This window comes from Panulirus ornatus, chromosome 6 (genome assembly GCF_036320965.1).
Source record: "Panulirus ornatus isolate Po-2019 chromosome 6, ASM3632096v1, whole genome shotgun sequence".
In the NCBI taxonomy this organism is placed as follows: domain Eukaryota; kingdom Metazoa; phylum Arthropoda; class Malacostraca; order Decapoda; family Palinuridae; genus Panulirus; species Panulirus ornatus.
In genome coordinates this window covers 18,875,993-18,903,843 of record NC_092229.1, presented here as the reverse complement: position 1 = coordinate 18,903,843, position 27,851 = coordinate 18,875,993, and the positions used below count along the sequence as shown (strand labels likewise).

At 43.3% G+C, this 27,851-nt stretch overlaps 1 protein-coding gene across 3 annotated transcripts in view; it reads left to right on the top strand.

Moving 5' to 3' along the window:
* The window catches only part of PMCA (plasma membrane calcium-transporting ATPase 3), a 1,595,457-nt gene that overhangs the window by 223,316 nt on the left and 1,344,290 nt on the right, over positions 1-27,851 (top strand). For all 3 annotated transcript variants that reach the window (XM_071662674.1, XM_071662681.1, XM_071662678.1), the window contains exon 2: positions 25,474-25,510. The gene's annotated coding sequence lies outside the window, so the exon portion shown is untranslated. The remainder of the gene's footprint in view (positions 1-25,473; positions 25,511-27,851) is intronic.

Below are 27,851 nucleotides of genomic sequence, written 5' to 3'. Positions count from 1 at the left end.
TGTGTATATTGAAATGTATAGGTATGTATATGTGCGTGTGTGGACGTGTATGTATACACATGTGCATGTGGGTGGGTTGGGCTATTCTTTCGTGTTTCCTTGCGCTACCTCGCTAACGCGGGAGGCAGCGACAGCGTATAACAAAATATATATATATATATATATATATATATATATATATATATATATATATATATATATATATATATTTTTTTTTTTTTTTTTTTTTTATACTTTGTCGCTGTCTCCCGCTTTTGCGAGGTAGCGCAAGGAAACAGACGAAAGAAATGGCCCAACCCCCCCCATACACATGTACATACACACGTCCACACACGCAAATATACATACCTACACAGCTTTCCTTGGTTTACCCCGGACGCTTCACATGCCTTGATTCAATCCACTGACAGCACGTCAACCCCTGTATACCACATCGCTCCAATTCCCTCTATTCCTTGCCCTCCTTTCACCCTCCTGCATGTTCAGGCCCCGATCACACAAAATCCTTTTCACTCCATCTTTCCACCTCCAATTTGGTCTCCCTCTTCTCCTCGTTCCCTCCACCTCCGACACATATATCCTCTTGGTCAATCTTTCCTCACTCATTCTCTCCATGTGCCCAAACCATTTCAAAACACCCTCTTCTGCTCTCTCAACCACGCTCTTTTTATTTCCACACATCTCTCTTACCCTTACGTTACTTACTCGATCAAACCATATATATACATATATATATATATAATTGCACCATGACCAATTTCTATAAAACGGTCCCGGTGTTACCGGGACTTTACAAAAGTCTCCTGCAGCCCAAGGTTGCACAGCTTCCTGTAGCAGGAAAATATAAATGCTTTTGGAGTAAGAAGTTGTCTCACGGCAGTGTACATCGATACAGCCTCACCACAAGTGACTCTTCATTTGCGGTGGAACCTTTCCCAAGTGGAATCCGGTAATATATATATATATATATATATATATATATATATATATATATATATATATATATATATATATTATTTTTTTTCTTTTTTTTTTTGCTTTGTCGCTGTCTCCCGCGTTTGCGAGGTAGCGCAAGGAAACAGACGAAAGAAATGGCCCAACCCACCCCCATACACATGTATATGCATAAGTCCACACACGCAAATATACATACCTACACAGCTTTCCATGGTTTACCCCAGACGCTTCGCATGCCCTGATTCAATCCACTGACAGCACGTCAAACCCGGTATACCACATCGATCCAATTCACTCTATTCCTTGCCCTCCTTTCACCCTCCTGCATGTTCATTCCCCGATCACTCAAAATCTTTTTCACTCCATCTTTCCACCTCCAATTTGGTCTCCCACTTCTCGTTCCCTCCACCTCCGACACATATCCTCTTGGTCAATCTTTCCTCACTCATTCTCTCCATGTGCCCAAACCATTTCAAAACACCCTCTTCTGCTCTCTCAACCACGCTCTTTTTATTTCCACACATCTCTCTTACCCTTACGTTACTTACTCGATCAAACCACCTCACACCACACATTGTCCTCAAACATCTCATTTCCAGCACATCCATCCTCCTGCGCACAACTCTATCCATAGCCCACGCCTCGCAACCATACAACATTGTTGGAACCACTATTCCTTCAAACATAGCCATTTTTGCTTTCCGAGATAATGTTCTCGACTTCCACGCATTCCTCAAGGCTCCCAGGATTTTCGCCCCCTCCCCAACCCTATGATCCACTTCCGCTTCCATGGTTCCATCCGCTGCCAGATCCACTCCCAGATATCTAAAACACTTTACTTCCTCCAGTTTTTCTCCATTCAAACTTACCTCCCAGTTGACTTGACCCTCAACCGTACTGTACCTAATTACCTTGCTCTTATTCACATTTACTCTTAACTTTCTTCTTTCACACACTTTACCAAACTCAGTCACCAGCTTCTGCAGTTTCTCATATGAATCAGCCACCAGCGCTGTATCATCAGCGAACAACAACTGACTCACTTCCCAAGCTCTCTCATCCCCAACAGACTTCATACTTGCCCCTCTTTCCAAAACTCTTGCATTCACCTCCCTAACAACCCCATCCATAAACAAATTAAACAACCATGGAGACATCACACACCCCTGCCGCAAACCTACATTCACTGAGAACCAGTCACTTTCCTCTCTTCCTACACGTACACATGCCTTACATCCTCGATAAAAACTTTTCACTGCTTCTAACAACTTTCCTCCCACACCATATATTCTTAATACCTTCCACAGAGCATCTCTATCAACTCTATCATATACCTTCTCCAGATCCATAAATGCTACATACAAATCCATTTGCTTTTCTAAGTATTTCTCACATCCATTCTTCAAAGCAAACACCTGATCCACACATCCTCTACCACTTCTGAAACTACACACACACACACACACATATATATATATATATATATATATATATATATATATATATATATATATATATATATATATATATATATGATTTTGTTATACTTGATCGCCGTTTCCCGCATTAGGGAGGTATCGCCACGAAACAGACGAAGAAAGACACTTCATTTCACACACACACACACACACACACACATATATATATATATATATATATATATATATATATATATATATATATATATATATATATATCTTTTCTTTTTTCTCTTTCAAACTATTCGCCATTTCCCGCGTTTGCAAGGTAGCGTTAAGAACAGAAGACTGGGCCTCCGAGGGAATATCCTCACTTGGCCCCCTTCTCTGTTCCTCCTTTTGGAAAATTAAAAAAAAACAAAACAAGAGGGGGAGGATTTCCAGCCCCCCGCTCCCTCCCCTTTTAGTCACCTTCTACGACACGCAGGGAATACGTGGGAAGTATTCTTTCTCCCCTATCCCCAGGGATAATATATATATATATATATATATATATATATATATATATATATATATATATATATATATATGTATATTTTATTATACTTTGTCGCTGTCTCCCGCGTTAGCGAGGTAGCGCAAGAAAATAGACGATAGAATGGCCCAACCCACCCACATACACATGCATACACATAGACGTCCACACACGCACATATACATACCTGTACATTTCAATGTATATATATATATATATATATATATATATATATATATATATATATATATATATATATATATATATTTTTTTTTTTTTTTTTTTTTTTTTTTCATACTTTGTCGCTGTCTCCCGCGTTTGCGAGGTAGCGCAAGGAAACAGACGAAAGAAATGGCCACCCCCCCCCCATACACATGTATATACATAAGTCCACACACGCAAATATACATACCTACACAGCTTTCCATGGTTTACCCCAGACGCTTCACATGCCTTGATTCAATCCACTGACAGCACGTCAACCCCGGTATACCACATCGCTCCAATTCACTCTATTCCTTGCCCTCCTTTCACCCTCCTGCATGTTCAGGCCCCGATCACACAAAATCTTTTTCACTCCATCTTTCCACCTCCAATTTGGTCTCCCTCTTCTCCTTGCTCCCTCCACCTCCGACACATATATCCTCTTGGTCAATCTTTCCTCACTCATCCTCTCCATGTGCCCAAACCACTTCAAAACACCCTCTTCTGCTCTCTCAACCACGCTCTTTTTATTTCCACACATCTCTCTTACCCTTACGTTACTCACTCGATCAAACCACCTCACACCACACATTGTCCTCAAACATCTCATTTCCAGCACATCCATCCTCCTGCGCACAACTCTATCCATAGCCCACGCCTCGCAACCATACAACATTGTTGGAACCACTATTCCTTCAAACATACCCATTTTTGCTTTCCGAGATAATGTTCTCGACTTCCACACATTCTTCAAGGCCCCCAGAATTTTCGCCCCCTACCCCACCCTATGATCCACTTCCGCTTCCATGGTTCCATCCGCTGCCAGATCCACTCCCAGATATCTAAAACACTTCACTTCCTCCAGTTTTTCTCCATTCAAACTCACCTCCCAATTGACTTGACCCTCACCCCTACTGTACCTAATAACCTTGCTCTTATTCACATTTACTCTTAACTTTCTTCTTCCACACACTTTACCAAACTCAGTCACCAGCTTCTGCAGTTTCTCACATGAATCAGCCACCAGCGCTGTATCATCAGCGAACAACAACTGACTCACTTCCCAAGCTCTCTCATCCCCAACAGACTTCATACTTGCCCCTCTTTCCAAAACTCTTGCATTTACCTCCCTAACAACCCCATCCATAAACAAATTAAACAACCATGGAGACATCACACACCCCTGCCGCAAACCTACATTCACTGAGAACCAATCACTTTCCTCTCTTCCTACACGTACACATGCCTTACATCCTCGATAAAAACTTTTCACTGCTTCTAACAACTTTCCTCCCACACCATATATTCTTAATACCTTCCACAGAGCATCTCTATCAACTCTATCATATGCCTTCTCCAGATCCATAAATGCTACATACAAATCCATTTGCTTTTCTAAGTATTTCTCACATACATTCTTCAAAGCAAACACCTGATCCACACATCCTCTACCACTTCTGAAACCACACTGCTCTTCCCCAATCTGATGCTCTGTACATGCCTTCACCCTCTCAATCAATACCCTCCATAGAATTTACCAGGAATACTCAACAAACTTATACCTCTGTAATTTGAGCACTCACTCTTATCCCCTTTCCCTTTGTACAATGGCACTATGCACGCATTCCGCCAATAATCAGGCACCTCACCATGAGTCATACATACATTAAATAACCTTACCAACCAGTCAACAATACAGTCACCCCCTTTTTTAATAAATTCCACTGCAATACCATCCAAACCTGCTGCCTTGCCGGCTTTCATCTTCCGCAAAGCTTTCACTACCTCTTCTCTGTTTACCAAATCATTTTCCCTAACCCTCTCACTTTGCACACCACCTCGACCAAAACACCCTATATCTGCCACTCTATCATCAAACACATTCAACAAACCTTCAAAATACTCACTCCATCTCCTTCTCACATCACCACTACTTGTTATCACCTCCCCATTTGCGCCCTTCACTGAAGTTCCCATTTGCTCCCTTGTCTTACGCACTTTATTTACCTCCTTCCAGAACATCTTTTTATTCTCCCTAAAATTTAATGATACTCTCTCACCCCAACTCTCATTTGCCCTTTTTTTTCACCTCTTGCACCTTTCTCTTGACCTCCTGTCTCTTTCTTTTATACATCTCCCACTCAATTGCATTTTTTCCCTGCAAAAATCGTCCAAATGCCTCTCTCTTCTCTTTCACTAATACTCTTACTTCTTCATCCCACCACTCACTACCCTTTCTAATCAACCCACCTCCCACTCTTCTCATGCCACAAGCATCTTTTGCGCAATCCATCACTGATTCCCTAAATACATCCCATTCCTCCCCCACTCCCCTTGCTTCCATTGTTCTCACCTTTTTCCATTCTGTACTCAGTCTCTCCTGGTACTTCCTCACACAGGTCTCCTTCTCAAGCTCACTTACTCTCACCACCCTCTTCACCCCAACATTCACTCTTCTTTTCTGAAAACCCATACAAATCTTCACCTTAGCCTCCACAAGATAATGATCAGACATCCCTCCAGTTGCACCTCTCAGCACATTAACATCCAAAAGTCTCTCTTTCGCACGCCTGTCAATTAACACGTAATCCAATAACGCTCTCTGGCCATCTCTCCTACTTACATAAGTATACTTATGTATATCTCGCTTTTTAAACCAGGTATTCCCAATCATCAGTCCTTTTTCAGCACATAAATCTATAAGCTCTTCACCATTTCCATTTACAACACTGAACACCCCATGTATACCAATTATTCCCTCAACTGCCACATTACTCACCTTTGCATTCAAATCACCCATCACTATAACCCGGTCTCGTGCATCAAAACCACTAACACACTCATTCAGCTGCTCCCATACATACATACACAGACATATACATATATACACATGTACATAATTCATACTTGCTGCCTTTATTCATTCCCGTCGCCAACTCGCCACACATGAAATAACAACCCCCTCCCCCCGCATGCGCGCTAGGAAAAGACAACAAAGGCCACATTCGTTCACACTCAGTCTCTAGCTGTCATGTATGATGCACCGAAACCACAGCTTCCTCTAGACATCCAGGCCCCATAAAACTCTTCATGGTTTACCCCAGACGCTTCAGTCCATTTACAGCACGTCCACCCCGGTATACCACATCGCTCCAATTCACTCTATTCCCCGTATGCCTTTCACCCTCTTGCATGTTTCGGCCCCGATCGCTCAAAATCCCCTTCACTCCACCCTTCCACCTCCAATTTGGTCTCCCACTTCTCGTTCCCTCCACCTCCGACACATATACCCTCTTTGTCAATTTTTCCTCACTTAGTCTCTCCACATGACCAAATCATTTCAAAACACCCTCTTCTTCTCTCTCAACCACACTCTTCTTACCACCACACATCTCTCCCACCCTCCCATTACTTACTAGATCAAACCACCTCACACCGCCCTCAAACATCTCATCTCCAACACATCCACCCTCCTCCGCACAACCCTATCCATAGCCCACGCCTCGCTACCATATAACAGTATTGTTACCACTATTCCTTCAGATATACCCATTTTTGCTTTCCGAGATAATGTTCTCGTCTTCCACACATTTTTCAACGCTCCCAGAACCTTCGCCCGATCCCCCACCCCGCGACTTACCTCCGCTTCCATGGTTCCATCCGCCGCCAAATCCACTCCCAGATATCGAAAACACCCCACCTCCAGTTTTTCTCCATTCAAACTCACCTCCCAACCGACGTGTCCCCCATCCCTACTGTACCCAACAACCTTGCTCCCATTCACACTTACTCCCAGCTTTCCTCTTTCACACACCTTACCAAACTCAGTCACCAGCCTCTGCAGTTTCTCATCCGAATCAGCCACCAGCGCTAGCGCTGCATCATCAGCGAACAACAACTGACTCACTTCCCAGGCCCTATCATCCAGAACAGACTGCATACTTGCCCCTCTCTCCAAAACTCTTGCATTCACCTCCCAAACAACCCCATCCTTAAACAAATTAAACAACCATGGAGACATCGCGCACCCCTGCCGCAAACCGATATATATATATATATATATATATATATATATATATATATATATATATATATATATATATATATATATATATATATATATATATATATACACACACACACACACACACACACACACACACACACACACACACACACACACACACACACACACCACGGGTCGGCTTGGAACCCTATGCAGGTTGTCCGGCTACCCCTGCCACACGGAGGTTAAAAGACACCGAGATGAGGTGTAGGGACACACGTAATGACACTAGAAGTTTAGTGTGGAGGGAACAAGAAGAGCGAGACCAAGTTGGAGGTGGAAGGATGGAGTGAAAAAGATTTTGAGCGATCGGGGCCTGAACGTACAGGAAGGTGAGAGATGTGCAAGGAATAAAGTGAATTGGAACAATGTAGTATACCGGGGTCGACGTGATGTCAGTGGACTGAACCAGGGCATGTGAAACTCTAGATAAACCATGGAAAGGTCTGTCGGGCCTGGATGTGGATAGGGAGCTTTAGTTTCGGTGCACATAGAAGTGAAGACTTCACCATGTTTGGAGTTATTAATCTTCCTTCTTGTGATCTCTACTTTTCTCAGTATTATTCTACCATTAGGTGGGTGCTCAAACACCTATTCCGTAGTCCGTCATTTATTTCATTCAAGCTCCAGCCTTCACAAGGGCATCATCAGGAATCTACAAAAACAGAAAAACTGCGTCGCAGAACTTGGAAAAGAAAGTTTAACGCAAACAAAATATATAAACACTTGGAAAAACACAGCTTATGGCACATAAAAGTAAGGGAAACACTGAACAAATTAACAATCATGAAGGGTAGTACAATCTAAATACAACATATGGAAACAGAAAACGAACAGTCTAGGAAAAACACGGAACAATATTACACAAGAAAGTACATCATTAGATACTTAGAAGGGCCAAGCGAGACCGTTATTGTCCGGATGTGGAGCTGAGGTCATGTTGGGCTCGTCTGATTTTCTCAATCTCAGACCTTCGTAACATTGGACCGTGTTCATGATGCCCAGTACTTGTAGAGTATAATTGCGGCTTTCTCTTGCGTTGGGGAGACCACATTTGGATTATGCCGTTCAGTTTTGTTCTCAGTACTATGCAGTTGATATAGATTGTTTAGAGAGAGTACAAAAGCGAAAGGCAAAAATGATCCCTGCAATTAGAAATCTCACTTATGAAGAATGGTTTAAAAGAATGAATTTACACGCACTTAGGAGGAAGGCTAGTGGGGATATGATTGAAGCCTTTTAGATGGATGAAGGGCATTAATAAAGGTAACATGAATAAAGTTCTTAGAATGGCGCCACCGGATAGGACTAGAAATAATGTATTTAGGAAAAGAAAAATAGATTCAGGTTGGATGTGGGTAAATATGGATTCGGGGATAGGGTTGTAGATTTATAGAACAAGCTGGCAAGTACAGTAGTAGAAGCTAGGTCTATAGGTAGCTTTAAACGAAGGTTGGATGTGTTAATGGGTTCAGGTGGTTGGTTGTAGGGTGGACAGACTCGGGACCTGGCTAGCATGGGCCAATAGGGCTCTTGCAGTGTCCTGTGTTCTTATGTGCTTTGTTTTTCGAGTGTTTTAATATTTTGTTTGCGTTATCCTTTCCTTATCCAAGTTTTGTGAGCAGTATCTTTCTCTTTTTGTAGATTCCTGATGATGTGTCTGTGAAGGCGAAAGCTTGAATGTAATAATGATGGACTACTGACAACTGTGTAATATTTGATCACCCACCTGATGGTAGAATCACACTGAGAAAATTAGAGAACATAAGGAAGAAGATCAATAACTCTAGATATACTAATATGCTATCGTATTGAATTCTATGGCCATTAGAGAAAATTTGCTCCCAGCATATACTGAGTATGAGCGAATGTGGCCTTTTTTTGTTTTGTTTTCCTGACGCTACCTCGCTGAAGCAGGGGGTAGCGATGCTGTTTCCTGTAGGGCGGGGTAGCGACAGGAATGGATGAAGGCAAGTAAGTATAGATATGTACATGTGTATGTATGTCTTTATATGTATATGTGCGTGTATGGTCGTTAATGTGTGTGTGTGTGTGTGTGTGTGTGTGTGTGTGTGTGTGTGTGTTAGTGGATGGGCCATTTTTCGTCTGTTTCCTGGCGCTACCTAGCTGATGTGGGAAGCTGCGATCAAGTGTAATAAAATTATATATATATATATATATATATATATATATATATATATATATATATATATATATATATATATATATATATATCCTCTTTCAGAAAGAAAGTAGATTAAATGTGGGAAAGCAACTGGAGTGGATGAGATTGCTGTTGGTATTTAATATGAAGGGGTTGACCGTGTTGTTGATCGATTGGTAAATATATTCATTGTGTGTATGGATCATGGTGAAGTGTCTGAGGATTGGCAGAATGCATGTATAGTGTTATTGTATAAAGGCTGAGGGGATAAAGGTGAGAGTTCAAACTACAGAGGTATATGTAGTATACCTGTTGAGTTGTATGGGAGGGTATTGATTGAGAGGGTGAAGGCATGTACAGAGCATCAGACTTGGGAGAAGCAATGTGGTTTTAGAGGTGGTAGAGGATATGTGGATCAGGTGTTTGCTCTGAAGAATGTGTGAAAAATACTTAGAATAAGAGATGGATTTGTATTTAGCATTTATGGATCTGCTGAAGGCATATGACAGGGTTTATAGAAATGCTTTGTGAAAGGTCTAAAGAATATATGGTATGGAAGGTAAGCTGCTAGAGGCAGTGAGGAGTTTTTATCAAGGGTGTATGTCATGTGTACGAGTAGGAAGAGTGGAGAATGATTGGTTCCCAGTGAAGGTTGGTCTGAGGCAGGGTTGTGTGATGCCACCATGGTTGTGTGAAAGGAGAAAGTTGAGAGTAAATGTGAATAAGAGCAAGGTTATTAGGTTCAAAGAATTGAGGAACAAGTTAATCGGGATGTAAGTTTGAATGGAGAAAAATTGGAGGAATTGAAGTGTTTTAGATATCTTGGAGTGGACTTAGCAGCGAAGGGAACCGTTGAAGCGAAAGTTAGTCTTAGGGTGATGTAGGGGGCGAAGGTTCTTGGAGCGTTGAAGAATATGTGGCAAGAGAGAACGTTATCTGGAAGGGCAAAAATGGGTATGTTCGAAGGAATAGTATATCCAGCAATATTATATGGTTGTGAGGTATGGGTTATAGATAGTTGTGCGAAGGAAGGCAGATGTGTTAGAATGAAATGTTTGAGGACAATATGTGATGTGAGGTGGTTTGATTGAGTAGGTTATGAAAGGGAAAGATAAACATATGGAAATGATAAGAGTGTTGTTGAGAGAACAGAATAGGGTGTGTTGAAATGGTTTGGACATATGGAGAGAATGAGTGAGGAGAGGTTGACAGAGAGGATATATGTGTAAGAGTTGGAGGAAACGGGGAGAATCGGGTGACCAAATTTGAGATGGAAGGTTGGAGTGAAAAACATTTTGAGCGATCAGGATTTGAACATGCAGGAGTGTGAAAGGCGTGCACGGTATAGAGTGCATTGGAACGATATGGTATACTGGGGGTCAGCTTGCTGTCAGTGGTCTGAACAAGAGGATGTGAAACGTCTGAGGTAAATAATAGAAAGGCCTCTGGGGGCCAGGATGTGGAAAGGGAGCTGTGGTTGTTGGTGCATTATACATAACAGCTCGTGTATGGATGTGAGCACATGTGGCCTTTCTTAGTCTATTTCCTGGCGCAACCTCCCTGACGCAGGGGGCGGTGATCGGGTGTGGGGGAGAAGAAGAGAATGTATATGTTATTTTTTCTTTGCCTTCATGCCTTTGTGCTGTTTCCTGTGGGGCTGAGTAGTACCGGAAATGGATGGTGTGCATTATGTATTTGTATATGCTTTATATATATATATATATATATATATATATATATATATATATATATTCGCCATTTCCTATATAAGCGAGGTAGCGTCAAGAACAGTGGACTGAGCCTCAGAGGGAGAAGCCTCTCTTTTCCTTCTTATCCGTTCCTTCTTTTGGAAAAGTAAAAACTGTCTTAAGTCTGGAAATATATATACATATATTCTAGGTGTTAACGGACTCCTCCTACATAAGGTTATACCGTAAGTGAAAACTGAAAATCATCTTTAGCGTAGTTGTTTCTGGGAGGACAGTCTCGTCAAAGAACTTTCACTTTAGAGTTCATCATTTCCCTGCTACTGGAAGTAGCGCAGTATATATATATATATATATATATATATATATATATATATATATATATATATATATATATATATATATATTATAAATAGATTATAACGGAGTGTTGCACTGATACCACACTGACCAGCGATGATAGCAGTATAATGATAAAAAGAAAACCCACTAGAGAAGATGAAGAGTAAGTGGAGCAGTGTGTGGGTGTCCAGCACGCGGAAAGAAGACAATGGATCTGTCTTGTACAATGGTTTCCGTCGTGTTCCTTTTTGTCTTGGCAGATGGCCACTCCAGTGCACGGGACGTCTGTGTGTATTCTACCGATGCTTTCCCTATATAGACTTGTCTTCAGCAGTTGGTACAGTGGTTTTGATTTTTTTAAGACTTTTTGATGTTGTTGGTAAATTAGATGTGCGAAAGTGATGATTATTCCTGGACAGTGGTGTGTAGGAGGAGGGTGGGGGCAGTAATGGAGGATGTAGCCTGGGACACACGGGCTGTGTAGGAGTGGCAGTGGGTTCCTCAGTGGTGAGCTAGCTGGGAGGCTCTCCCAGGATACGTGGGCCAGCCATTTCTCGTAATCAGCCCTCCGGGTGACCATATGTTTGATGGTGTTCGTAGGAGCTTTCAATATTAAGTCGTATGGCCATAATATTGTAGCGGTGGTGGTGATGGTAATGGTATTGTAGGTGTTTGTGGTGGTAGTGGTGGTGGTAGTAATGGTAGCGGTGATGGTAGTAGTGGTAGCGGTGATGGTAGTAGTGGTAGCGGTGGTGGTAATGATGGTGTAGGTGTTGATGGTGGTAGCGGTGATGGTAGTTGTGGTAGCGGTGATGGTAATGATGGTGTAGGTGTTGATGGTGGTAGCGGTGATGGTAGTAGTGGTAGCGGTGATGGTAATGATGGTGTAGGTGTTGATGGTGGTAGCGGTGATGGTAGTAGTGGTAGCGGTGATGGTAGTTGTGGTAGCGGTGGTGGTAATGATGGTGTAGGTGTTGATGGTGGTAGCGGTGATGGTAGTTGTGGTAGCGGTGATGGTAATGATGGTGTAGGTGTTGATGGTGGTAGCGGTGATGGTAGTAGTGGTAGCGGTGATGGTAATGATGGTGTAGGTGTTGATGGTGGTAGCGGTGATGGTAGTAGTGGTAGCGGTGGTGGAGAGCGAGACAGGAGCCACATAAGGAAGTAAGAGCTGGGGTCAAGAGGTGGGCCGGGTATCCGGCGCGGGAACTCCACTCCTGCTCTCCACACTTGGCCAAGTAGGTTGTGTGGCGCTCGCCTCCACCAGCCCTCTCACTCGCTCTCACTTCTCCCGCCACCCTCAGATGTCTTGTGCTCTACTTTTATTCCTCTTACCCACTAACTGTGTGCGTGTTGGGGCCCGCCAGTCATGCTGTGGTCTACCTGCCGTGTTCATGTGTTGATGTATATGGTGCTGGTGTGTGTGTGTGCTTTGGATTGCCTATCCTACTCCTCATGGTACCTTCCTGCCGCCTGCCTGTCATGACTGTCATGCTTCTGCCCACCCGACTCCTGCCATCCTCCCTCCCTCCCTCCCTCCCTCCCTCCTTCCCTCCCTCCCTCCTCTTGCCTCCCGTGTCATTCTTTTCTTCTCATTATCCCGTGTGTCTTGCTATGCACGTTTCATCGCACACGCGTCCATTGCCTTTCCACATTAATTTTCTTTAATCAGTAGTTCACCATCACAAGATTTGATTAGGCCTTTGTTTGTCCGTATCGTCGCTCACCGATGACGATGGTGGCCCACACCTCCAACATCCCTTGCTTTTCCGTGTTCTTTGATTATGTTGCGTATAACTCTCATGTGTCATGCTCCGCTCTGCTAGTATACTGTACTGACGCGAGACGTTGCAACTTCATGGCACGAGCTGCTGGTTAATGTCTGCGTACATTTCTAATTTGTGGTAATGAATGACAGACTTTCGGAAAGATGACGTGCTTAAGTGCCAGACCTCCGTTTTCCTCACCTAACTACGGCCAGGAACGTGTGTGTGTGTGTGTGTGTATATATATATATATATATATATATATATATATATATATATATATATATATATATATATATATTATTATTTTTTTTATTATAGTTTGTCGCTGTCTCTCGCGTTTGCGAGGTAGCGCAAGGAAACAGACGAAAGAAATGGCCCAACCCCCCCCCCATACACATGTATATACATACGTCCACACACGCAAATATACATACCTACACAGCTTTCCATGGTTTACCCCAGACGCTTCACATGCCTTGCTTCAATCCACTGACAGCACGTCAACCCCGGTATACCACATCGCTCCAATTCACTCTATTCCTTGCCCTCCTTTCACCCTCCTGCATGTTCAGGCCCCGATCACACAAAATCTTTTTCACTCCATCTTTCCACCTCCAATTTGGTCTCCCTCTTCTCCTTGTTCCCTCCACCTCCGACACATATATCCTCTTGGTCAATCTTTCCTCACTCATCCTCTCCATGTGCCCAAACCACTTCAAAACACCCTCTTCTGCTCTCTCAACCACGCTCTTTTTATTTCCACACATCTCTCTTACCCTTACGTTACTCACTCGATCAAACCACCTCACACCACACATTGTCCTCAAACATCTCATTTCCAGCACATCCATCCTCCTGCGCACGACTCTATCCATAGCCCACGCCTCGCAACCATACAACATTGTTGGAACCACTATTCCTTCAAACATAGCCATTTTTGCTTTCCGAGATAATGTTCTCGACTTCCACACATTCTTCAAGGCCCCCAGGATTTTCGCCCCCTCCCCCACCCTATGATCCACTTCCGCTTCCATGGTTCCATCCGCTGCCAGATCCACTCCCAGATATCTAAAACACTTCACTTCCTCCAGTTTTTCTCCATTCAAACTCACCTCCCAATTGACTTGACCCTCAACCCTACTGTACCTAATAACCTTGCTCTTATTCACATTTACTCTTAACTTTCTTCTTCCACACACTTTTCCAAACTCAGTCACCAGCTTCTGCAGTTTCTCACATGAATCAGCCACCAGCGCTGTATCATCAGCGAACAACAACTGACTCACTTCCCAAGCTCTCTCATCCCCAACAGACTTCATACTTGCCCCTCTTTCCAAAACTCTTGCAAACTCTTGCATATATATATATATATATATATATATATATATATATATATATATATATATATATATTCCTGGGGATAGGGGAGAAAGAATACTTCCCACGTATTCCCTGCATGTCGTAGAAGGCGGCTAAAAGGGGAGGGAGCGGGGGCCTGGAAATACCCCCCTCTCGTTTTTAATTTTCCAGGAGAAGGAACAGAGAAGGTGGCCAAGTGAGGATTTCCCTCAAAGGCTTAGTCCTCTGTTCTTAACGCTGACGCGGGAAATGGCGAATAGTATAAAGAAAAAAGAAAGAAAAAAGATATATATATATATATATATATATATATATATATATATATATATATATATATATATATATATTTTTTTTTTTTTTTTTTTTTTTTTTTTTTCATACTATTCGCCATTTCCCGCGGTAGCGAGGTAGCTTCAGGAACAGAGGACTGAGCCTTTGAGGGAAATCCCCACTTGGCCCCCATCTCTGTTCCTTCCTTTGGAAAATCAAAAATGAGAGGGGAGGATTTCCAGCCCCCCCCGCTCCCTTCCCTTTTAGTCGCCTTTTACGACACGCAGGGAATACATGGGAAGTATTCTTTCTCCCCTATCCCCAGGGATAATATATATATATATATATATATATATATATATATATATATATATATATATATATATATATATATATATATATATATACACTTCCCACGTATTCCCTGCGTGTCGTAGAAGGCGACTAAAAGGGGAGGGAGCGGGGGGCTGGAAATCCTCTCCTCTCGTGTTTTTTTTTTTTTTTTTTTTTTTTTTTTTTTTTCAAAAGAAGGAACAGAGGGGGCCAGGTGAGGATATTCCAAAAAAGGCCCAGTCCTCTGTTCTTAACGCTACCTCGCTAATGCGGGAAATGGCGAATAGTTTAAAAGAAAAAGAAAAATATATATATATATATATATATATATATATATATATATATATATATATATATATATATATATATATATATGAGAGAGAGAGAGAGAGAGAGAGAGAGAGAGAGAGAGAGAGAGAGAGAGGAGGGGTGGTTAGAGACTTAAATGCAAGAGTTTTGGAGAGAGGGTCGAGTATGCTGTCTGCTGGGAATGAGAGGGTCTGGGAAGTGAGGCAGTTGTTCTTCGCCGATGATACAGCACTGGTGGTTGATTCGAGTAAGAACTGTAGAAGTTAGTGACTGAGTTTGGAAACTGTGTGAAAGGAGAAAGTTGAGAGTAAATGTGAATAAGAGCATGGTTATTTGGTTCGGTTCATCAGGGTTAAGGGACAAATTAATTGGGATGTGGGTTTGAATTGAGAAAAATTGGAGGAAGTGAAGTGTTTTAGCTATCTGGGAATGGACTTAGCAGCAGATGGAACCATGGAAGTGGAAGTGAGCCATTGGATGGGGAAGGGGGCGAAGGATCTGGGAGTTATGAAGAATGTGAAGAGAACGTTATCTCGGAGCAAAAATGGTATGGTTTAAGGAATAGTAGTTCCAACAATATTACATGGTGAGGCATGGACAATAGATAGGGTTTTACGGCGGAGGATGAAGGTGTTGGAAATGAAACGTTTGAGGACAATATGTGGTGTGAGGTGGTTTGATCGAGTAAGTAATGAAAGGGTAAAATAGACGTGTGGTAGAAAAATAGTGTGGTTGATAAAGCAGAAGAGGGTGTGTTGAAATGGTTTGGACATAAGGAGAAAATGAGTGAGGAAAGGCTGACAAAGAGGATATATGTGTTAGATGTGAGGGGAACAAGGAGCAGCGAGAGACCAAATTGGGGGTGGAAGGATAGAGTGAAAAAGATCGGGGCCTGAACATGCAGGAGGGTGAGGGGCGTGCAAGGAATAAAGTGAATTGGAACGATGTGGTATACCGAGTTCGACGTGCTGTCAATGGACTGAACCAGGCATATGAAACGTCTGGAGTAAACCATGGACAGGTCTGTGGGGCCTGGATGTGAATAGGGAGCTGTGGTTTTGGTGCATTACACATGACAGCTAGAGACTGAGTGAACGAATGTGGCCTTTTTGTCTATTCCTGGCGCTACCTCGCTGACGCAATGGGTGGCTATTGATGTTTCCTGTGGGGAGTGGTGGCGTCGGGAATGTATGAAGGCGAGCAAGTATGAATATGTTCGTGTGTATATATGTAGATGTCTGTATGTGTATGTTATGTATATGAACGTGTATATGCGTGTATGTACATGTGTGTGTATATGAGTGGATGGTTCTTTCTTCGTCTATTTCCTGGAGCTACGTCGCTGACGGGAGAAACTGCGATCGAGTATTGTATGTATATATATATATATATATATATATATATATATATATATATATATATATATATATATATCTTTTCTTCTTTCTTTTAGACTGTTCGCCATTTCCCGCGTCAGCGAGGTAGCGTTAAGAACAGAGGACTGGGCCTTTTTTGGAATATCCTCACCTGGCCCCCCCTGTTCCCTCTTTTGGAAAATGAAAAAAAAAAAAAAAAAAAAACCCGAGAGGGGAGGATTTCCAGCCCCCCGCTCCCTCCCCTTTTAGTCGCCTTCTACGACACGCAGGGAATACGTGGGAAGTATTCTTAATCCCCTATCCCCAGGGATAATATATATATATTTATATATATGTTGTAAGCTGGGAGGAGGTTGTTAATCTTCTTTATGTTTTCTAATTTTATCAGTATTATACTATCATTAGGTGTGTGCTCAAGCCCAGTTGTCCAAAGTTAACCATTTTATTTCAATCAAGCTTTCGCCTACACAGAGGTATCATCAGGAGTGTATGATAAAGTGAAAAAGTGCGTCACAAAACTTGGATATGATATATAAAATGCAAACAAAATGTAAATGACGTAAATGACAAACGCACTCGGGAAAAAAAAACTGCATAGCACATAACAATAAGGGAAAACACTAAAAGCGAAACAAATTAACATTATAATGAAGAGTAGTGTGAGTTACAATCTAAGCACAATATATGGAAACAGAAATGTAGAAAAAGTTACAGTTAAGGGAACACAGATGAGCAATATTAAACGAGGTAGGAATTTATAAAGTCCATCAGTGAGTACATTAAGTTAGACCAAGCCAGAAAGTTACTATACGGATGTGGAGTTGAGGTTTGATTCTCTCTGAGCCACGTAACCCAGGACCGGGTTTGTCAGTGCTGCGTTCCTCCTGTCCAGAAATGGCGGACTCGGTAGCTTGTGACGGGTCAATGACGTGTCCCATCTGTCTTGAGACGGTATTTGGTCTACTTCCTACTGGCGAGCCATCAAAGAGCTGTATGGCGTTGGTCATGTTTGTGTGGATGTTGATGACAGGTGTTTTTTCTCTAATGTGAATGGCTTCTAACGTCTGTAGTCTCCTCTGATCACTGCAACTAGTATTGATTTTGGTGTTGTTTACTATAATCTCCCTCGTTAGTGTCGTTCCATGCTTTTGTTCGTGAGGTTGTTTGATTCCACTTTCTTGTAAGTGGAGCGAGAGGCGGCGGCTCAGAAGTTTAATAACTCCAAATATGCCGTCGTATTCATGTCTATGTGCCCTGACGCAGGGCATGTAAAGCGTGTGGGGTAAACCATGGAAAGGTTTGTGGGGCCCGGATGTGGATAGGGAGCTGTGGTTTCGGTGCATTACACATGAGAGCCTGAGACTGAGTGTGAATGAATGTCGCCTTTTTTGTCTGTTTCCGTGGCGCTACCTCGCTGAAGCGTGGGGGTGACGATACTGTTACCTGTGAGATGGGGTACCCACAGGAATGGATGAAGGCAAGCAAGTATGAATATGTACATGTGTATATATGTAAATGCCTGTGTTGTATGTATATGTTGATAAGTATATATGCGTACATGGGCGTTTATGTATGTATATGTGTACATGAGTGGATGGGCCATTCTTCGTCTGTTTCCTGGCGCTACCTCGCTGATGCTGGAAACAGTGATTATGTATGATATATATATATATATATATATATATATATATATATATATATATATATATATATATATATATGTAGACAGCCGCATCCTTTTGCTTGTCTTCTACCGTCACATCCCGACTTGTCTGAGGAGCTTGATGATGGTGATGATGACATGCGGTGTTACAAAAGTATTCCATGTTATCGTGTTGAGGAAATATACTACTTTTCCCGAACTTGCATTTATTGGTCGTGTGTGAAGGTGATGAGAAGGATGACGATGCCTGCACGTTGGCTATCACGACTGTTCTTCCTCTGGCATCTCGCCTCCCGTCTCGTCCCCGAGCGTTACCTGAACTATTATTCTTCCACGGTGCCTTACCTTAGTCACATGTGCCACAACATCATGGCCTGGTGTGCACTTGTTACATTTATCATAGTGAACATGACTGTTAGACCCTAGAGTCTCTCGTCACACCCTTTTTAAGATCTGATTTAAACTCCAGGGGCCGTATGCAGAAAAATTCTTAGATTTCAGCTTATTTTTATGCTTAGCTGAGCGAGTGACTTTAGTGCCACACAGAGAAAGACTAAGCACGATGCTTAGCAACACTCAAGCATAATATTTAAGAAGTATGAAATGCAGTTTGGGTCAAAATTGTCGTCTGCTAAGCAAATACTTAAGCGTAGGGCAGCTTTCAGAAACATGCTTAGCAAAATTCGTAAAGTTAAGTAAAATTCTTTGGGGTTAAGCATACTTAAGTATTCTAAGAAGTTTTCTGCATACGGCCCCAGTTCCTTAGTCCTGCCTATGTCGCCGTTTCTAGTATTCAGTTTTCTGATATGCTCCAGGTGGAGGCTCTTCACGTGCTGATGGCTACTGTGGCACACAGTATGTGTTAGCAGATGTCTCAACTCCTGGTGGTGGGATGTATCTGTCTGGACAGTTCCTGAGTAACCTTCGCGATATTCTCAGATTTGTACTTAGAGGCATACAAGTTAACTCCACCAGCTTTGTGTTCACAACTTGCCATAACATATGGCGGAACTTTATATTAGGTTTTCAGACCAATATTTCAGCTCGTGACTCAAAAAAGAAGTATTATATGTGCTTATTTTCAGATTTTATAACTTTCTGTACAGTGTTACTTGGGTTTCACCCGGTGTTTTATGTTCACATTCCTTAGGCTGTAACTGGAGTTTGTTCTGTAGCATCTGTAGAACGTATGTTTGTTGCAGATGCACCCATGGAACATTGTTTCTTTACTTGTGGTAGCCCACGGGATGAGATGTTTAGATCTTCGTGTATTGTCAGCCTTAGAAAAAGATTAACTCTTGTTACGGTAACAACTGCAGACGACAGTACCCCTCCCTTCACCTGTTATTCTGTTATTCACTTGTAAAAAAAAAAAAAAAGTTCACCGTGCATTGAAATTGGTTTTTAGCAGCTAACACATTGAGGGATACAAACAGTGCTTCAGTGGTTAGCAGTTATTTGACCCCTGTCATATGACTGGTTTGGTAGCTAGTAACATTTGCATATTACCTCAACGAACAGTTTTATGTGGATCGGGAGTCTGAAGTGTTTGCGGCGTGTCTAGTCAACTGTTGGTTGACGTAGAAGGTGAGGCTGTGGGCAGGTGCTTCCTGGTGTCTGAGGGCTTGCTGACCTGAGTGCCTCTTTTGCCTCACCAAGTGTTGCCTTAATCAATAAACTCTGGTGGCAGGGATGTGTTGGTTTCAGGAGCCGTTTTGTGACCCCTGTCATATTTATAGCCTTGCTACCCGACGACCAAGTCCTGTGTCTGGGCAGTTGGGCTGGCCAATGAACTCAGTGTTGGCACGGTCACTCAGATCAAGAAGTGTGCAGTGTAAGATTTGGACAACGTGGGTGGAAAAATGATATGGGAAGAAAAACAGATATGAAAGGATTTTGTATACATTAGATAAGTTCATGAAGACAAGACCTTGTAGAAGATGGACTGAAAATCAAGAATACAAGAGCTTGAGATAAAGGTAAAGGAAAGAAAGGCAACAGTATATAATAACGGGACTGAAGATAGAGAGGAGAAAGAGGAGAGACGAGAAGAAAAAGAGAGGGTATCAATTTGGCCCGCATGAGGGAGACCCCACGGGCGTCACACGCTGCCTCTGACGTAAACAAGTGCAGGATGGCAATTGTGATAACGTCCTTACTATCCTTCACCTTGCTCATGACGTTCATTCTGGGCTGGCATGTTGGTGCTGGTGGAGGACGCTGGGTGGGCCACGGTGCTAGCAGTCAGTACTGTGTGAGGCACAGATGAGCGAGGTTGCTTCACCATAGCTGCAGTTACTGTGGTCGCAGTTGCTCGGTGAAGAACATTGTAACATGACATTGAGCGGCTGAATGAGATAAATGGTCATAATGCAAGGTTGTTCAGGCACTTGGTATGATGTTCTTACCGTTTTTTATTGGCACTCTTGTTAGGAAATATAAAACAAGTTAGACTGTTTCTTAAAAAAGATATTAACAGTACCTTCAGACAGGGATTCACTTGCCTTTCCCTGCTGTGGATTTAAAACCTGTGGCTTACTTAAAAAAAAAGTTGGCTTGTTGACTTTGTATAAAATCCTTACTGTAGTGAGTGTGTCATTGTAATCCCTGTAGCTGAAACATAATGCAGTGAATGTGTCATTGTAAACCCTGTAGCTGAAACATAATGCAGTGAATGTGTCATTGTAATCCCTGTAGCTGAACATAATGCAGTGAGTATGTCATTGTAAACCCTGCAGCTGAACATAATGTAGTGAATGTGTCACTGTAAACCCTGCAACTGAACATAATGTAGTGAATGTGTCATTGTAAACCATGCAGCTGAACATAATGCAGTGAGTATGTCATTGTAAACCCTGCAGCTGAACATAATGTAGTGAGTATGTCATTGTAAACCCTGCAGCTGAACATACTGTAGTGAATGTGTCATTGTAAACCCTGCAGCTGAACATACTGTAGTGAGTGTGTCATTGTAAACCATGCAACTTAAAGTCTGGGACTAGCATGTTCTTCCTATCTTCAGTTTGACATTTAGAAAATGTTTCTCTTCAATTTCTTGTCGGTCGTGGGTGGAGGATGCCCCTGCTCGTTTCAAGATTGGCCACGTTGTGTTATTAACCAGTCCTCGGGGCGGAGGATGCACCCGCAGCGACGAGTTTGGTCCATGTTTGTGTTACACTCACGAGGTGGATCCTTACCTCACGTTACAAACATGTACCGTATAACTGTATGAAGGCGTTACTACCGCCAAAACCATCTTCCGCCTGAGGTTCGTTCGCTGAGGAAGCATCTCTTGAGTGCACGCTGGTGTGCTTTAAGAAAGTCAGTGGGTCACTGGTCGGTGTGTCACCTCACCGGTGACTCCATTGACATGAGGGGTATGTAGGCTGGGCTTCCTGTCGTCCGTCAAGAGCCGCCACATAAAATGGTTCGGTGGATTTCTGTCATATTTGGCAGAAGTTACAAGTACAGAAAGGGCTGGGGTACGTCGAACTTTTTTTTTTTTCATTCTCTTTAAAGGCGACCGACTCTCATTTTCGCGCAGCGTTGGACCACGCAGCAGACGACATTACCTTGCGAAGCAGTGCAGCTTTATAGTGTGTGATGGTAGTGATAGTGATTATTTTATTGAAGGTGATATTGTGAGAACAGTAGGTAGGGGAGCCCTGGCCGGCATGTTAGTTGTTCCGGGTCAGCAGTAATGTCCACCATGTCATTTCAGCTGCAGAAGGTCGTCAGAAAAAGGCTGCTTTGGTAATTTCTTGCCCAGCAGGACAGCTGTACGGTTGAATGTTTGAGCCTTTGCGCTGTACAGTGAATTGCCCTTGACGTAGTGTGAGCTGGGGTTGGTCAGGAATGTGGTTGCTGGGCTGTGAAGGTAACCGTGGCTGGTGAGCGAGTGAATGAGCTGACATTCACTGAGTGAATGAACTGGTAGGTGACTGAGTGAGTTAATTCAGGGTGAAGTGGGTAGGTGAACAATTGACTCGAGTTAAGGTGAAGCAGAGTGGGTGGAGTTGTGCAGTAGGTTAAGGTCAAGCAGGGAGGGAGGCAGGGTACGGACCAGTGGGCGTGGTGGCTGTGCCTTATGGGTAGCTGGGGCACAGGAAACAAACAGCCAGTACACCACCACCTGTGCTACCTCGCCCTAGGCACTCCATCACTGGCCACAAGTCTGTCCTCAATTGGCACACGGCAATACGGTGTTGAGAGGGTGCCGTGAAGGACGCAGTAAGAGAGAGCATTAAATGTTCCTTGCATCGCCGCCCGTTGTGAAGTGTTGCGCCGTTATGATTGGTTGGTTGCTGCTGTTGCTTCCCCACCAGTCCACGGTGTGGATGTGCTCGGCACGGTATTGGTGTAGCGTGTTCGTGGGTCTCAATAAACTTACCGTTGGGCAGCTGGATCTTGGAGGTGGATGGCCGCCTTGGGAGGTTAGGACAGTGTGACACCATCAATATCGGCAGCCGTGTTCCCTCCCTCCCCCTGACACTGATGCACAGTTATCCTCATACAGTATTGTTGCTCCCTTCTCTTACTCCTTTTTCCTCGAAGTATTTTCTGCTTCCTTTTGCCATGAGTCTTCTTCTTCCTACAGTGATGCTCCTTCTTAATGATTCTCGGTTTCCTTGTACAGTGATCGTCCTACGTTTACAGTCATGTTCCTCTCTCGGTGATCCTTCTGCTTCCCTTTACTGTGACGTTCGTCCCTCCTCTCACAGTGATCTCGTCCTTCATGGTAGTCGTGCTTCTCCTTTACGTAGTGAAACTCGTCCTCTCTTTTCTGCTTATACTCCCTGCTGCAGCAGTGAAGCCTCGTGTACCTCTTGTAATGATGTTGGTTCTTGCGTTATGCTATGCTTCCCCGTACGGATGCATGGCTTCGTCAGGCTGCGATCATCATGCAGACTGAGTGAGGATCCGTATTTGTGATGCCTCGACTTTCAGTGTTGTTCTCTCTGGTCAAGGTGATGCCTCCCCTTCATTATATAATCATGCGTTTCCTCTGAAGATAATTTGTTTAATTAGTGTTGATCATCTTGTCTCTTTGTAATGTCTGTTTTCATCCATTGATGGTTGTTCCTTCCTGTGATAGTATTGCGGCTTCTTCCTGTTACTGAAACTTCCGCTTCCCTTCCCTTTCACCTGATGTTTGCATTTCCTTCTCCGCTGATACTTCTCCTCTTGTTGACTGTCAGTTTTGTCTTTCCCCCTCCTCCCGCTCACTGTGACGATCCTGTATTCCCTAAGGTGAAGCTTGTCTTTCGTCTGACAGTTTTAACTGTCCCTCCTCCTGCGGCGGTGGTTTGCCGTCTTACTGTGATCCTCTTCCGTCCACAGGTAGTGATGCTTGCCCTTCCACGCACGTTGATCCTTGTCCATCATGGTTTGAGTATCATCCCTCCTCGTGCAGCGATGCTCTTGCTTTTGCTAGATCTGTGTTCCTGCTTCATCGTACAGCCGTTCTCTGCCATTACAGAGGAGTTCCTCCATACCCGTTATGGTGATTCTTGGACCTCCACCCAGTTATGTTCTTTTTTACCCAGGTATTGATTCTCATCCGTAATGGTGATGCTTTCTCGTTAGGCGAGACTCCTGCTCCTCCTCCTCCTCCGGTACGTCCGTTGTTCACTGTGCCATGCTCCATCATTCTTGACCAGTGATTATGATTCTTTAACAGTTCTTCCTCTCCTTGCATTTATTGTCTTGTTCTTCCTTCTCTTGCTGTTGTGTCACGCTCGTTCATTGGTGCTCCTCCCTCCACGAACAGTAGTGCTCCTCCCATATCGAACAGTGGTACTCCTACCACCACGAACATTGGTGCTCCTCCTTCCACGAACATTGGTGCTCCTCCTTCCACGAACAGTGGTGCTCCTCCTTCCACGAACAGTAGTGCTCCTCCCATAACAAACAGTGGTACTCCTTCCTCCACGAACATTGGTGCTCCTCCCTTCGCAAACAGCGGTACTCTTCCCTCCACGAACAATAGTGCTTCTTCCACGAACATTGGTGCTCCTCCCTTCACGAACAGTAGTGTTCCTCCCATAACGAACAGTGGTACTCTTTCCTCCACTAACATTGGTGCTCCTCCTTCCACGAACAGTAGTGCTCCTCCCATAACGAACAGTGGTACTCCTTCCTCCACTAACATTGGTGCTCCTCCTTCCACGAACAGTAGTGCTCCTCCCATAACGAACAGTGGTACTCCTTCCTCCACGAACATTGGTGCTCCTCCTTCCACGAACAGTAGTGCTCCTCCCATAACGAACAGTGGTACTCCTACCTCCACGAACATTGGTGCTCCTCCTTCCACGAACAGTGATACTCCTCCCTCCACGCACAGTGATGCTCCTCCCTCCACGTGCAGTGATGCTCCTCCCTCTACGTACAGTGATGCTCGTCACAGCTCGTGCGGTGAAGCTCGTTCTTTCTTGAACAGTGATACTCCTCCCTCTACGTCTAGTGATGCTCCAACCTCCCCGCAAAGTGATGCTCCTCCTCCACGTACAGTGTTTGCTCCCTCCGCGCACACTGATGCTGGTCCCTCCCCGTACAGCGCCTCCAAAGCTTGTACTATGATCAGCAGTGATTGCAGAAACACGAGTCACATAGCTAGGGACTGTAACAGGCTCATTAAGTCTAGTGTAGTGTTGGATTCGCCCAGGTAGCTTGGGACTCATCTAAGCCACTTGCTTCTCATATGTGGCGTCGAGATCGTAGAGGGAAGCGTCTTGTGTTCACAGCAGGTCTTGACTTGGAGAGGTCATGCATGTCTGTTGAGTCCTCGTGATTGCTCAGTTTTCGTGATGTACAGTGAATAATGTCCTGTGTTGTTTGAATCCAGCTCAGTGCTGGACATTCCTATAACCATTTGGTCTGGAGAAGATTTAGATATTTCGAAACTATTCTGCACACATTGTTGTACGATATGTTAGTCTGGATAATTTACCTTGCTATAAGATCCATATTATAACTCTAAACATTATTTTCTTTTCCTTACAGGGCATTCCGAGTGATCGGGAACCCCATTTTGTTCAAGGTACGTAACAGTTTACATCTGTCTTGTCATAGTTGTCGTTATTATTGACAGGAGGCAAAGTGGTGTGAATTTTCGTATTGTCAGAAGGAGTTTCCCATGTTACATGGAATCTTGCCGCTTCATAGAAAATGGTGTTGTGCTACCAGCAACTAAACTAACTTGACAGTTTTATTTTTAGAATGCCAGAGTTTAGTAGTCTAGTTAAAATTGTTAATTAAAAGCCCCTGTATAAGTTTAGCATGCTAATGTCCTGCTGTGAGACAGGTCGATGTATGTAGTGGTTGTAAAATTGGTGATGCTTAAGAAGTAGGTTTTGAATGATTTTTCTCCAAAAATTATGCGGAAAGTTGCCAGTAGCCTCAAGATCTCCATCTGATGAATGTTTGGAGATATGCAGCTTGACGTGGGTTACCCTATCTGTCCACTGATTTCTACTTACTAATGCTGAATTGTTCACATGGTATCTGGTCCTGTGCCACCGGCTCATGTGGTGATGCGTTATGAATATCGTGATGATGATGACGATGGTAATGATAATAGTAATAGTAATGATAATAATGATAGCATTTTGATCAGAAAGACAAGATAAACAAAACAGTGCCGTTACAGACATATGATTATCAGTGTAATCAAAATATCTTTCATATTTTTTGTATCTTTGTATACACTGAGATATTTAGTATAGTTTGCAGCTTTATGAAGAAGGTTTACGTATTTCCTATCATCACAACTGTATACTGTAATACTGTCAGGTACAGAAAAGTTTACAACAATGGGACAGGGTTGTGCTGGGTGTTGTAGTGTCATACACGTGTATGTGTGATGTATAATACAGTAGGTGTTGGTGAGAGGTGACGTGGTGAGAGAGACAAGTTGACAAGTGTGCGAGTGTTGTAGTCATGATTATATAAGAACATTATAACACACTGGTCTACCATAGTGATACCACATGATGATAACTTTTGTTGCTGCCGCCCAGCACCCACCTGCTTCTGTCCTTCGCCTGGTTGTCTGGCGTTCCATACTACTGGATCCCCTCGCGTGTGACGGAGATCAGTGACTGACAGGTGTTCATGTTTCATGCACACAGAATATTCAAAGAAGTCTTGCATGATAACTGGGATAAGATTGAATGTCTCATTCATTATCAGTAAATTCTGTTATGTCATACTGGTTTAGTAGTCGGGATAAATGAAACTTTAGATGAATCCATTCACCCTCATAGAAAAATGAGTTGAGCTATCGTGAGCACCGCCCCAGACTGTGGGGGAATCATCCAGTTACATACAGCACGATTTGCCATGCTGGCTATAGCTTACAAGTGCCTGCAGACGTCTTGGGCATTTCCTACTAGACATACAAGGAGTGCCACACCAGCTCCTGTGACTAGCAGGGGCTTAAACTGGTTAGGGTCTGGTGTTACTACGTACTGGACAGTAGTGTACCACACGTCCAGTATGGTACCCCAGTAGGTATATAGTAGTGTACCACACGTCCAGTATGGTACCCCAGTAGGTATATAGTAGTGTACCACACGTCCAATATGGTACCCCAGTATATAGTAGTGTACCACACACCCAGTATGGTACCCCAGTAGGTAGATAGTAGTGTACCACACGTCCAGTATGGTACCATCAGGGTTATTGTACCACGTGCCATGTGTTACCAGTTGGCTGACAGTAGCATACCACATGTATCATGTACAAAAATGTATATTAGTAAAGAAAATATGAATGAAACCTATATGATCAACCGTACAACTTGTACATGTTTTGTGACGAATTAATGATGTAACAGCAGGAATTACTGTTGTGATAGGAACTTCTGGTAGGAAATATTCTTGTGTCAGGAACTGCTGTTGTGACAGAACTTCTGTTCTGACAACTACTGTTATGATAGGAACTGCGCTCCATAGGGACTACTGTTGTGACGAGTTACTGTATGTGATGTTTGTGATAGCAGCTATTGTAGTGTCACGACCTTTAGTAGTGACAGGAACTACTGTTGTGACGAGTTACTGTCTGTGACATTTGTGATAGCAACTATTATAGTGTCACGACCTTTAGTAGTGACAGGAACTACTGTTGTGACGAAGCACCGTCGTCATTGGGACTGCCGTTGTGAGGAGCAGCTATTTTGATCTGAACAACTCTTGTGCTACCATTGTGACGAACTACTGTTGTGACTGTGACTGGAACCAGCGTTATGACGAGCAGTTTCTTTGTTGTTGCTGGCCATTCGTTTGGCCCGCCTCCCACACTTCCCCGAGTTAACTGTTTGTGTGTGTGTGTGTGTGTGTGTGTGTGTGTCTGACCTCTGTGTAATTTATTAGAGCCAGACT